The sequence below is a fragment of the Taeniopygia guttata genome, chromosome Z (assembly GCF_048771995.1).
Source record: "Taeniopygia guttata chromosome Z, bTaeGut7.mat, whole genome shotgun sequence".
NCBI classification, from domain to species: domain Eukaryota; kingdom Metazoa; phylum Chordata; class Aves; order Passeriformes; family Estrildidae; genus Taeniopygia; species Taeniopygia guttata.
Genome location: NC_133063.1, coordinates 71,303,681 through 71,316,375, shown reverse-complemented (window position 1 = coordinate 71,316,375; position 12,695 = coordinate 71,303,681). Strand labels below are relative to the sequence as shown.

The 12,695-nt window shown below is 32.6% G+C and overlaps 1 protein-coding gene across 29 annotated transcripts in view; it reads left to right on the top strand.

The window, feature by feature from the left end:
- Positions 1–12,695, top strand: part of PTPRD (protein tyrosine phosphatase receptor type D) — a 1,149,749-nt gene that overhangs the window by 450,243 nt on the left and 686,811 nt on the right. For all 29 annotated transcript variants that reach the window (XM_072921655.1, XM_072921648.1, XM_072921647.1 and 26 more), the window contains one exon: positions 9,736–9,784. The gene's annotated coding sequence lies outside the window, so the exon portion shown is untranslated. The remainder of the gene's footprint in view (positions 1–9,735; positions 9,785–12,695) is intronic.

The window sequence follows — 12,695 nt, the reverse complement described above, 5'->3', positions numbered from 1 at the left end:
TTATTGATTTGAGTTCTTCAAAACAGTTTTTTCACATACTTACCTACTTTAAGCCTTTGCAGTTAAGACTTTGAATTTCATATTCTGTAAAACAAATTTTCAGAAGACTAATCATTAACCACTTTGTATTATAAGTGAATTTTTGCTTTCAAGTTGGAGCTCTGAAGCATTGGTTTAACTACATGGTGCATCAAGAAAAAATAGCTGGCAGTTCTGAATAATGAGTAGCAGTTACCTTTATACTCCTTGACTCTGAACTCTTCCTTTTAACTGTTCTGTTTCATTAGTCTAAAACATTTATCTACAAATCTACTACTTTTATGATGTCATGTTATAAATTTTCTCATTTATTAAAACATAAACAAACAGAAATATTTACCTAAATAAGGAAGGAAGAAATCAGTCCAGTAGCAATGGTTGATATTTTCAATAGTTATTTTAGGAGTACTGCATGCCACCTGTCAATATCTATGTAATCCAAGTATGCTAATTTTAACAATTCTAGCTTATAGGAGAAATTAAAATTGGGTTGACTCTAACAAAATTTTCAACTGTTAAAATTATCTTTCCAGATTTCACAGGAAAAAGATTTTTACAAAAATATGTTTTCATATACAATAGCACACCTCCATGGATTGAAATGACAAAAAACCCCCATTTTTTGCTACAACCTAGGGCACAACGAAAGGGATCATAGAATAAATGCATCTAGTCTATTCTGGAGTCTCAAAAGATACTGAGGTGTTCACATCTGCAATTGGTTCTGATTCTTCTCATGTTCTTAGAATTTCTAGTATTTTATTACTAGTTTGTCTTCTTATCCTAAATGATGACAAACCACATGACAGAGTCCTTTAAAAGTTTTATACTGTGTAAGAGGATATAATTTCATTAGGTTTAGCATAAATCATTCTTTTACAAGGATAGATTTCAGTGACATTAATATCTTTAAAAAGAATACTGTTTCTTTTTTTTTCCTTTTGTGACATTTCTCTCTCTTTTTTCTTTGCTTTTTTTTTTGTTTGTTTGTTTGTTTGTGTGTTTGTTTGGGGGTTTTTTGGGTTTTTTTTTTGTTTTTTGTATAGAATAACTTTTCACTGCAAACAACTCAAAGATTTTAGTTGTTTAATGGCATTGTTATATACTGGCCTAGCCAGGATTATAGTGCCATTGCACTAGGCCATGGAAGAAGTGAATATTCCTGAGTATTCTGTTCTACTGTGGCTGAATGGCAGAGCTCTGAGGGTTGTGCTCAATGGAGCCGAATCCAGTGGCAGTCTGGTGTAGTTACTGGTGCTCCCCAAGGAGCAGTACTGGATCCAGCCATATCATGGACAAAGGGATGAATAGTACTCTCAGCAAGTTTGCTGATGTGAAACTGTGGGAAGTGGCTCGTCCACCTGGAGGTTGTACTGCCATTCCATGGGACCTTGATTGGCTGGCAGGTTGTGTGGAGAAAAGTTTATGAGATTCAACAAGTGTAGGTTCCTGCAGCTGGGAAAGAGTAACCTCAAGCACCAGTATAGATTCAGAGCTGACCTACTAGAGAGCTGTCCTACAGAGGACCTGGAAGTCTTGGTGGATCACAAGCTGACCATAAGTCAGCAGCGCCATTGCAGCCAGGATGGCCAGTGGTATTCTGGGGTGTTTCAGAATGAGTGTAGACAGCAGGCTGAGGGAGCTCATTATCTCTTTAGTTCATAGAATCACAGAAACACAGAATCACAGAAACAGAATCAGCGATAAACACAGGTTGGAAGGGACTGCAGTGGGTCATCTGTCCCTGCTCAAAGAGAGTCATCTCAGAGCACATTGCACAGGATGGTCCAGATAGTTCTTGAATATCTCCAGTGAGAGAAACTTCTACAACCTCTCTAGGCAATCTGTTCCAGTGCTCAGTCACCTGCACAGTAAAGTTCTCTCTCATGTTCAGGTGGAACTTTCTTTCCATCAGCTTCTGCCCACTGCCTCTTGTCATGTTGCTTGACACTACCTGGTCCATCCTTTTCACTCCCCGCTTTTAGATATCTATGGACATTTTGTCTTTCCATCATCTCTTCTCAAGGCTGAACCAGCCTCAACATGAGATGAGGTCAATTGGTTTGAGCACGATGCTAATAATGCCAAAGCCATCCCTGTATGGGCCCTTCACTGAAGAGCTGCACTCAATGATCACTGTAGTTCAGGTCACCCAGGGAGATTTGGAGTCTCCCTCTCAGGGGACATTCAAAACCCACTTGGACACTTTCCTGTGTGACTCTGCCTTGGCAAGGAAGTTGGATGATCTGCAGACATCCTTTTCCACTCTAAATTTTCTGTGGTTCTGTGAAACACCAAAACTGGGATGTTAGCATAGCAATACAAATATAGCTACATTAATAAATGGACATAATGAAGAGAACTACTATGTTTAAAAGGCTAAGCCTCTTACCACTCATTCATCTCATAGGATAGCTTTTTCCTCCTCCTGTGAAACTCTGAAAATAGTATTTTCTTAAAAATGTTTAGGTTGCAGATTTCTTTTTGTGTACAGATTTGATGAGCTATTAACTTGTTTGTTTAAATTTTTGTTTGTTTTTAGAAGAATGGAGTAAATTTTCTGTTAGTGTGGAATAGCATTATAACATTTTAATGGATTCTGTATATTGTGGAATCAGTTAGGTTTTGTATTCTTTCTTTCCAAGTTCCACCACTAAATTTATACGATTAATTCAGCATGGCTTTGTATCTTGCATCAAGTGAAATTATTCTTTTGTTGATTTTACCAAGTTTTTTGTGATGTATCTTCTGATAAAGATGTGGTTTCTTTAATAATTAAGATTTGCAGAAGATATTTGGAAGGTAATGTTCAACTCATATTTAGTATTTAGCAATTCTAACACTCTATATTCCATCGGTTATCTGAATAAGCCAGGATCTTTTATATTCTTTATATACATTGATTTTATAGTTTTTGCAACTGCTTGGGAAACAGATTAACCATAAATGGAAATCTGTGTGATAAGACTGTATGACTAGTCCAAGACTGGAGAGTAAAGGATGTAAGAGTGGCCATGGCCTTTCTATATGGTCAGTTTAAAGATTGACTAGATTATGCTGAGGTTACTTCTTTTTTCTGCTTTGTGTGCAAATTGATTCAATAGGAAAAAACCCTGCAAATATATCAGATGAAAAATGCAATTAAAATATTATAAAAAGGTGAAAACAATCCAAAGGCAATGAAGTTTTAAATTTGTTTTTAAAAAAATTAATAAATTTGAATTCTTATGACTAATATTTTTACATAATGGAAAATCCACCACAGGGTTAGCTCCAAAAATTTATTCTAATTGGGTAGTAGACTCTTTAAAGAACAGTTAATCTCTAAAGAACAACATTTCTGAAGAACTGAATAGCATGTAAACTGAAGGCTTAGAACAAATATTAGAATTGCATATATTTATTTTCAAAAACATAATTCATTTTATTACTCAGTGCATAGAGAGGTTCTGATTCATAAGTAACTCATGTCACATGAGTTGCTAATGTTGCTAATACCATTTGAGTTGCTAATACCGTTTTAGTCCTTTATCTAAAAAGAGACATTTCTGTTGTTTCCAGAGCTGCCTTTTCTCTAATAAGTGTTAGATGACAGTATGACAAGAACCTCTAAACATTGTCCATGTCTATCTTGTACCTATTAGTAGCAAGAGTTAACTCCCTTCCAGTTGACAATATTGATGCTATCAGCTTTTCCATTAAGGAGTTTTCAGCAGTTCTTCTTCAGGTACAGGTTTTTAATTTGTAGTTTGTTAACAAATAAAATTGTTCCCAAAGCTTTCTAAACTGAAAAAAAATCTCCGTTTAGTAGTTTCACTTCATATCTTTATGAATAAATAAAAAAAAAATATGTTCAGTTCCAGTAAAGGTAATTAGCATGTTATAAATTTGTTAATAAACGAATTGTCTCCATTTTAACATCATGTTAAAAAGATGGCAACATAACTGGATATCCTGCACTTCTTGTGAACCCCTGTAAGTTTGAGGATCTATAAAACAACATGAGAAAAAAGCCAAACCAGCTTTTTTTCTAAGTATTGTTGGACTTCAACCTTTTCTTGTGAGAATATGATTGACTTCCCTGATTTAAATTTGTTATTAAGAATGCTAAAAAGATGAAAGGTGAAAGATACTAGAATAAACTTATATGAACCATTCTTACTTTGAAAATTATAAAGAATCTCTCCTGAAGTGCTGACTTTTGTTGCCTATTTAAAATCAATTTCATGATCATAGGGATATAAAAAACTTTTGCTATTAAGGAGTGTATATTTACAATATAATGCTTAAATATAACTGGTTTTATATTCTTAACCCACAATACAGATTTTATAGACAACCGTTTCTGAAGGAATGTATAACTAAAGTGAAAAGCCACCTGCAACTTTGACTTTAAAATTACCAATATGGTGCTGAAAGTAAATGTTAATGTCAGTGCAGCTTGAGGAAGATTCATACTGTTTATAAATGGTGATAATTATGAGAGAATTACTTTTTCTGAAATGTTTTTTATGCTTTTGACTCTGTAAGTCAAATTTATTTACAAACTGCTAAAACATGATCTTTTCCCTGATGAGAAAAAAAAAAAGAAATATTATATAATTACATTTTCATTAACGGGGATGTAGGGTGTGCTATTACATTCTTTTAAGCAGATCAGTAAAATGTGGATGAGATGTAGCCACCAACTGTTTGAAAAAATTACTTTCAGTTAACGAGGAATCATTATTAATCATTTCAGCTGGAGAGTTCCACAGGGGGCTGTTTTGGCCATGTTGTTTTTCAGCATCTAAAAAAGAAGAGATTTGAATGACAGAAGAAACCATAAGCTTTAAAAATCTCTGGCTGATGGATAGCTGGGCAGGATTGAAAGTGCTCCAGAGGATAGGATTAGAATTTACAAAAATCCTAACAAATTAGAAAATTTATATAAAACAAGAGTGTGCAAGAAAAATACAAGAATGCCATGACAAAATGCACAAATCAAACAACAAAAAAAAATTGGATAGCATGCAAAAAAAAAAAAATTTAACATAGCCTAATATTACAAGTTTGTTACAACACAGACAAATTCTTTTATAAATCCCATGCTATTGCTTCTTAAGCCATCCAAATTTCATGGCTTATTTAAGCATACCATATCTCCTTTCCTGATTTTTCTATGCACATGATACTGCTTTTAAAGGCAAGTAATTAAGGGAAAAGTGAGGATTCACACTGGTAAAAAATAACATACTTCAAGCTCTGTATCTGAACAACATCAACACGAATTAAAGCATCTGTCTCGAAGTTCAGAGGTAGCCATTCCAGCACACAAACAAAAGGAGCTAATAAAGTAATATGGCAAGAAAAACTCTGTAATTAAAAACTTTTGATAGCACTGTCCTGTAAATATGGGATCTTTGCTGTGATAGGGAATCCCAAACTGCAATATTTTGGTGACAAATCTGGATGGGTTTTCAGTTAAGGATAGTATTGAGAAGAAAGGGAGAGGTATTTTATGCAAGTATATATTATCTGCCAGGAAATGTATCTATGTTGTTATTAATATAATCTGCATAAAATAATTGAATTACATATAGGTTTGTGTTTTTAGGCTTTGATATATGAACAGTTGTATTTAGCTATAAACCAGAATATTCCTCCAGGAGATTAAGAAAAAGGGATTATATAATATAATGTAACTTTTTGATTTTTTTCAGGCAGCATTTTTTGTTCTTTAAAGAAATGTTATGAGATTGACAAAGGCTATGATCCAGCAAGAATAGAAAAATGTTGTGAAATGTCTGTTGTTGGAATATTGCAAAAATTAAAGCACACGGATCAAACATAAATTTGGGAATAATAGCATTTGGCATTTTTTTAAGTGAAGGGGACAGAGATATCAGGAGAATTACAGAGCAGTCCTAAATGAAATACATTTCTACTGCTCTTATATTACACTTTATACAAATCTGTTTCCAGTTTTGAAAGAACTGAACAACACAATATATATTACCAACCTCTTTTACACTATGCTGTTTTTCTAAAAGTCTAAGAAATGGGAAAGGATCCTGTATTCATAGAATAATAGAATCATTAAGATTGGAAAAGATCTTAAAGCTAATCAAGTCCAACCTTTCACCAAGCATTGCTGTGTTCCCCACTACACCATTTGCCCAAGTACTGAATTTACAGGTTTTGAACACTTCTGGAAATGGTGCAACCCTGAGCAACCTCTTCCAATGCCTAACCACCCTTTCAGTGAAGAAATTCTTCCTATTCTACAATCTCCCCTGATGAAACATGAGGCCATTTCTTCTTGTCCCATCTCTTGTCACTTAGGAGCAAAGGCTGATCCTCCACCTCACTACAACTCCCTTTTAGACATTAGCAGAGAACAACAAGATACCCCTTGAGCCTCCTTTTCTCCATGAAAAGTCCAGAATATTTTAGATGTGCGAAAATAACTAGATAGCGGTGTAAAAAATTAATTTACTCTTAAACAAAATGTTAAAAAATTCTCTTTCATCGTGCATTTGGACCACCCTTAACTTTTAATTTTATCCTCCTTTTGGAATGGATATTTCAGGATGCTAATGTTGGGAGTGAAATAAGACTTTGGACAATGTTTTGCCTAGGATTGAATTTAACTTCTCAAGAAGTCTGTTGGTAGTTGGTAAAACCTTTGCAAAGAAAATTAGAATTAATGGGAGATGGTAATATACACTGTTGGAATTCCTTCATATTCATCATCATAAAAGTAGAGGAAATTGTTTTCTATGCTGAATTATAAACAGTATTTAAAATTCAAATAGCAAAAAGACCATTGAAAACAGCATTTTATTCCCTTTCTTTTTTTTTTCCCCCTGACCTGTTGAAAGGGAGATATATTATCATTTTCCAGTACTGAGTCGTCATAGAGTGATAGTTACTGCCTGGTAGTTCATATGGTACCTTTAAAAAGGAGGAGTTATAAAAGGAGATTGAAAATGAAATAGTCTACTTAGTTAATGAACACTGTCAGTGTTTTTTACTGAAGTAATAACCTCAATAGAATAAAGCATTTTCATATTATAATGGTCTTTTTCTTGTTTTCTAAAATTGTGATGATTGCAGGTGGGGTGAAATTTAAACAAATTTGTGGAAATAAGCCTTGAAAACTTGACAACTGTTGAAGAAACATCTTGTAACAGTGGAAACTTGCTAAGCATTTAAATTATTGCTAAATACTGTCCTTGAATTATGTGTGCAAACTTAGAGAATAAATAACTTCTTACAATAAATAAAACCAAATTACTTCAGGAGGCAGAGTTCCTGTTCTCTTTAAAGTACAATTAATTTCTGGCAGTACAATACAATTAACTATCTTATTGATATTTTCAATTTATATACAAATAAATAATGTATAAAAATAGCATTTTCATCTAAACCTGAGAACGTATAATTAAAACTCCCAAGATGATTTTACAGAGCAGGAAAGTTTGTGGACAGAGAGAATTTGTAACTTTTCTGGATCAATATTTTAGTTCCCAGCAGAATGAAGATTATGCTTAAGGACTATTAGCATATAATTTCCTGATTTTAAGCACTTGGGGGCTTTCTACGTAAGGATCAGAGTCTTGCAACAATCAACTTATTTTGTAGGAATATAGAGGGTTTTTCATCCAATATCAATTTTAGGTAACTTTTTCTACAGTTGGTTAAAGATAGAGCAAAATAGCATTATTGTCCCAACAGAGATTCAAAATAATAAAATAAAAAAAGGTTGTAGTGAGCCTCAGGTTAATTTAGACTCTTAAGACAGTGCTTGCTAAATATATTTAGCTTAAGAGGCATATTTTCACTTGCACTGTGATTCTCCTATCAGATTTCATACACTGCTGCTGTCCTAAGACAAGGAAGGGAAAGAGAAATAAAAAATACAAAAAAATTGTTGTAAGAAAATTTGATTGGAGAAGTAAAAGTAAGTTAAACTCTTAAGATAGGAATTTTGTTGGATTGTTTGAGGGTTTTTCCTTGTTTTCCGTGCCCATATTGCATGATGACTTCTGCAGAGACAACAGACTGTTCAGCAGGTTGAGAGACCTAAGATTAAATGTATTTTTATGGTGGGAATTCTGAGGTCTTTAACGTGATGAGGTTCTGCCGGATTTTCACTGTTAAATGTTCAGCTCAAACCCCAGTTAGAAAAAAAAAATAGACCATTTTAAGGTAAAAAAAGGGTAAATAGAAATATTTTTACCCTCAGGTTCTTTTTTTTGAAAATGTGTAAAATACTTTGGTAAAATAATCTGCTAATTTTCAAACCATGAAAAAATCCCAATCCAACAAACAAGGCCAAAACCCAAGAGCAAACCCTCAAAAACAAACAAACAAACAAACTAACTAACTAACTAACTAACTAATGTAAAAGACAACAACCAAATAAAACCCACAAAACCAATTTATGTAATACAAACACCATAGAAAAATTTTTAAAACTTGGCAACACTGCAAACACTGAATGGATAATCTGCTAATAGGATGTCTTGAATAATCTTAAAATTACAGAGGCATACATGCTTTCTCTATAGCATCTAATATTCTCCTTTTATATGTTAATTATCATTAGCATAAAACTTAAATAATTTTTTTTTATGTTTATGTGTATCTTTTTTATATATCATTCTTTTCTACTATTCAAAGGGACACATTTTTACTTTCTGTATTTTCTGCTATTTATTTACCAGATTTTAAATTTTGAGCATTAATCTTCATTAATGTTGCACTGGAAAGAGAAAAATGCCTGTAGACAAAAAGTTGGAAAGTAATTTGCTGCAGAAAAATCAATTTTAGATTGTTTTTATTAAGCTAATGTGTAACCTCAAACCTTATTAATGGAATAACCATGGTTATAGTATTGATAATTTTAACAAATCTAAGCAATTATAAAGAAATGCATCCAGTTCCATGAAATGAATGTTAATTCAATGATGAATAATTTGTATTTGATGATCATAAAGGAGATTCGCTGCACTAATCTGTTTTCTTCCTCTGCTCTTATAGAAAACATTTCTTCTTTGCATCCCCATATTTACAAACATCCATGTCCAGTTAGACACTCTATTGCTTCTACTCTGATGCACTTTCATCAGTCACCACGAAGCATTCTGACCCTTTTCAAACAGGAAAATATATCCTTTTTTAATTATTTTAATTATTTTGATTTTCCCCTCCTAGAACTAAAATCCTAAAATATGATTTGATATTTATTACTTTCTAAGCATAAAAGTAAATTGTTTTCCAAAGGAAATTTTTATGTTCAAATAAGCTTCTCAAGTCATAATTTAAACTACTCTGGTGTGCAGTTGGAGCTCTTCTACCCAGATGACTCTGGAGTTCACTGTCTCCACAGAAATTCACAAATTTTAATTTCCAGGAGAGAGCTTAAAATAGATTTTTCTTCAAAACACTGTTGGGGTGTAGGAGAGGAAGACTGAACACACTTGAAAGCTTACACTTTTATTGGGCCGCTTTTCTGACATAAAAAGTGCTTCTTTCAGAGTGTACTATTTGAGGTTGAAGTCAATTGATATTCATATAAGGTACATATGTATGTTAATTATTTGTGGTTTTTACAAGTATTGAACAAGCATTTACTTGTTTTGTTGTATATCTAATGTCTGACTGTTTATTTTCAGTGGTGATAGAAAGCTTTTGTTTTGTGTTTTTCAGATCTCAGGATAGAGTTACTTTGATTGTGTTCCAAACCTGCAAGCTCAGAGTGAGTAATAATTTTTGTTATTTCTTTATCCTGAATTGGGATGGTTCTGTGAATAGCTGTTTTCTAGCATATGATCATATTTCCTGGCACATTAAAAAGCCCAAAGAAGTCCCACTGAGTCTGTGATAACATCAGTCAGTAATATCAATGATTAATTAATCTCTGTTTGTTTCAAGATATTGTGAGGAAGAGGAGTTTTTTTAGGCTTATCCCATAACAGTAAAATGGAATTGTTGATGTTTTGTTTGTTTGTTGTATTTTAGCATAGTTTGACTGAAGACATCATTGCATAACTGTACTTCAATGCTCCATGTGTAATTTGAACGTTTTGCATTTTGAGACTACCATTAACATAGTCATCAAACACAGAAAGTGATGTAATTTCAAAGAGGGAGAGATAATATGAACCAAGGAGACAACAATCTGCAAAAATGACAGAGGTTCTCCACTTGTAAACTACATTTCTGTACATTAAATAACTGGTGAGAAACCATCTTTTAGGAGTGAATCAGGGCCAAGCAGCAGAAAACAGCAATCAAAATTATCAAAATTATTTCTCACTGTCAGGATTTTTATGTTACAATGTGGGGGATAAGATGGATAGCTGTTATCAGGAAAACTGAAATTACTGGAAACCTCTGGTTGCCATAAATCAATTTTTATACTTTTCCATGTACTAAGTTTTTTGAGAAATGTTATGTTTAACATGAAGTCAATTGAACAAAATACATTGATATTTAGAATGGTCCCGAAGTAATGTAATAAAGCTATTGAGACAAACAAGCTAAAACAGGTTACCAAAGTATTCTCCTGTGTCTTAAGCTTGTTTCATAATATTAGACGTAACAAAGTAAAGTGCTTGTTTCATAACAAGGGACAATATGATTAGCATGCAATTGAGATCAAACTCATGAGCAAACCTTATTTGTACAACACAAATAGCTGTCATACTGTGCATACATGGGCAGCAAACGGCACTGCTAGAGAGTGGAAACCTAAACCCAGGAGAGCAGATCTGTCAGCTCTGCTTTGTGTTTTCCCTCACTGTGTAAAGGTAGTAGTTCAGTTTTGCCATGTTGCTGCTTTTCTAGTGAGTCACAAATTTTGAGTTTTATGGCATATTTCTGTTTCAAAGGCTTGATCATTGCTCTCCCACAATTCTTTATAACTAAGCAAATCTACTGTCATCAAATTTAAGTGTATAGATAATTGCCTTGTGAGGTGGTTGAAGAAACACTGACACTGTTTAATAACAATACACAGAAGTCTCACTATAATTCTTGTATATTAGTTAATATAAGATTCCTGGTGACATTTTCCTCTATGTTTTGAACAACTGATGCTATAAAATACACACAAGCTTATATGTGTGTGTGCATTGTGTATTAAAAAAAAATCTTGATTTTCACAGAAAGATAAATACAAAGACAATGGTATCTCATGGTTTGAGGAACCTTTTATTTTAAAGGACTTTTATGGGTATGATATAGGAGGATGCTAAACTAACTGCATAAAATAATTGATAAATATAATAAAATTGTAGTAAAGTAAGAGGGAAGAGGATTTGATACTAAAAAATTACAAATAAACCTGCCCATATGATACAAACCAGAAATCATTAACTCTTTTAGGAAAATCCAGGAAAAAAGCTCTCAAACCTTCAAAACCCAACAAAGAAGAAAAAAAAACCACAAATCCACAAAAACCCCAATTTGCCACTTATTTAAATCAGATCACTTAAATTCAGCATAGTTGGAGTAATTAAAAAATGCATCTGGTAGGGATTTAATATGTAAGAGGGCTCTTTTCCAATATTATCATCTTACCAAGCTACTTAAAGTAGAAAGATAAATAGTCTAATTAATTCCTTGCATTAATTACTAAATAAAGTTCAATGATTCTATAAAACATGCGATTCTCCTCAGCACTGTTTGTAAACTGTATGTACAGCAGATTTGTCAGAGGACCTTCTTACATTGTTATATTGGACTGAATTTTATATAATAAAAATGATCCAGATGACTGAAGTAGAACAGAGCAGAAGAACAGTAGAACAGACAATGATACAGACAGCTACTTAGTATTAAAGAATCCTTGCAAAATTTGGGTCAAAACCATGCTTTCTGGAGTTACAAATTTAAAGAAAGGTTTTTTGTATGCCTAATTTAACAATTTATTATAAAAACCTCTAAAAACAGGACACAGGCAAAGCTAAGTAATACTAGTGCTGATTTTCTAAATCTTACTGTGTTGTTTCATTTTTTTCTAACAATGACATTTTATTATGTATATATTTAGCAAATATTACCAATAAATAAAAAATTTCAACTTTCTTCTTCACTTAAGAATCATATGATCATTCTTAGAGAAATTTGAAAAAAGAAAATTAACTGATAGAGAACCAAAGGATGAAAATAAATATTTCACTGGAAAATGAATACCAGAAATGTACCCAACCTTATGAAAATGTACTGTCCATGCCAATCTCTAATGGCAATATTTATATTTTTATAAAAAATAAATAAATGACAGTTAAAAATAAACACATCTAACTAAATGAAAGCAACCACAAAAACATAAACCCAGTAAACACTTTTTTTTCTCTGACCTACTTATTTTTAACATTTTTTCTAATTCTCTCATAGTTCAGTTTTTCATTTTTTTTAACTCCTTTTATAACTTTTATTTATCTGTTGCCTCATATGATTAAAGAAGCAAAATAAAATTTCAGGACTATGGCAAATTTTCTCAAAAAAGCTACACATCGGCCACTTCAATTTGCAATATACTCCTTTAGAAAAAATACTAATTTTTTAAAAAATATACAGTGGGAGAAAACAAAAACCATCAGTTTCCTGACACCTTGTGGATGATATGAGTCTGTAAGGGGCAGCACGCAACTTTCAAATTG